Source organism: Paramormyrops kingsleyae, chromosome 23, assembly GCF_048594095.1.
Source record: "Paramormyrops kingsleyae isolate MSU_618 chromosome 23, PKINGS_0.4, whole genome shotgun sequence".
NCBI classification, from domain to species: Eukaryota; Metazoa; Chordata; class Actinopteri; order Osteoglossiformes; family Mormyridae; genus Paramormyrops; species Paramormyrops kingsleyae.
In genome coordinates this window covers 25,425,039-25,425,961 of record NC_132819.1, presented here as the reverse complement: position 1 = coordinate 25,425,961, position 923 = coordinate 25,425,039, and positions in this window count along the sequence as shown.

Here is a 923-nt window from a genome sequence, read left to right as displayed (position 1 = left end):
GTCTTGGGCCCGAAGGGCCCTCTAGATAGAGCCCATAGGGCTCATCCTCCTGGGCCCGAAGGGCCCTGTTGGCCGGACTGTTTTGGGCCCGAAGGGCCCTACCCGCAGACCCCTCTCCGAAGATCCTGCAGGGCTGATCCTCCCGGGCCCGAAGGGCCCTGTTGGCCGAGTGGTTGGCAGTGGCTAGGTACCTTTTGTAGCCGGGGAAGGTGCACTTAAAGCTAGGTCAGCCTGACCGTATGTGGGCCTTAAGGTCAGGGGGCCCTTTGTCCAAAGTGTAGCCAGGGAGGGTGCACTTAAAGCTGGGTCAGCCTGACTGCATGTGGGCCTTAAGGTCAGGGGGCCCTTTGTCCTAAGTGTAGCCGGGGAAGGTGCACTGAAAGCTGGGTCAGCCTGAGTGTACGTGGGGCCTTAAGGTCAGGGGGCCTTTGTCCTAAGTTGGCCGGACTGTCTTGGGCCCGAAGGGCCCTCTCCTCTCCGCATAGCCTATGTTAAGCTACTGCAAACCTTACTACTGAATTATAGAAGCCGTAATATAAATGTCTGAGATAAGCCTGAGATAATGAGACTTAGGCAATACGGAATATATTTTTAAAAAATAAATACTGCCACCTGCAGTACAAAAGCAGATACTACGTAATAGTGATTACGTCATTCTAATAAATTATAGGCATCTTGGCTTTTTGAACGTATGGGATTTTCCCATTGACGAGAACAGGTTTCCTAAATTCAGGCCATAAAACTAAATACAGGCCAGGAAAAAAACCAGTCCCATACATTTTTTTTACGAAACGCGGAAAAAATTATAGGCATTCTGGGCAGGCTCCTAACCCTAACCCTAACCCTAACCCTAACCCTAACCAACCCTAACCCTAACCAACCCTAACCCTAACCATAACCCTAACCCCTAACCCTAACCCTAA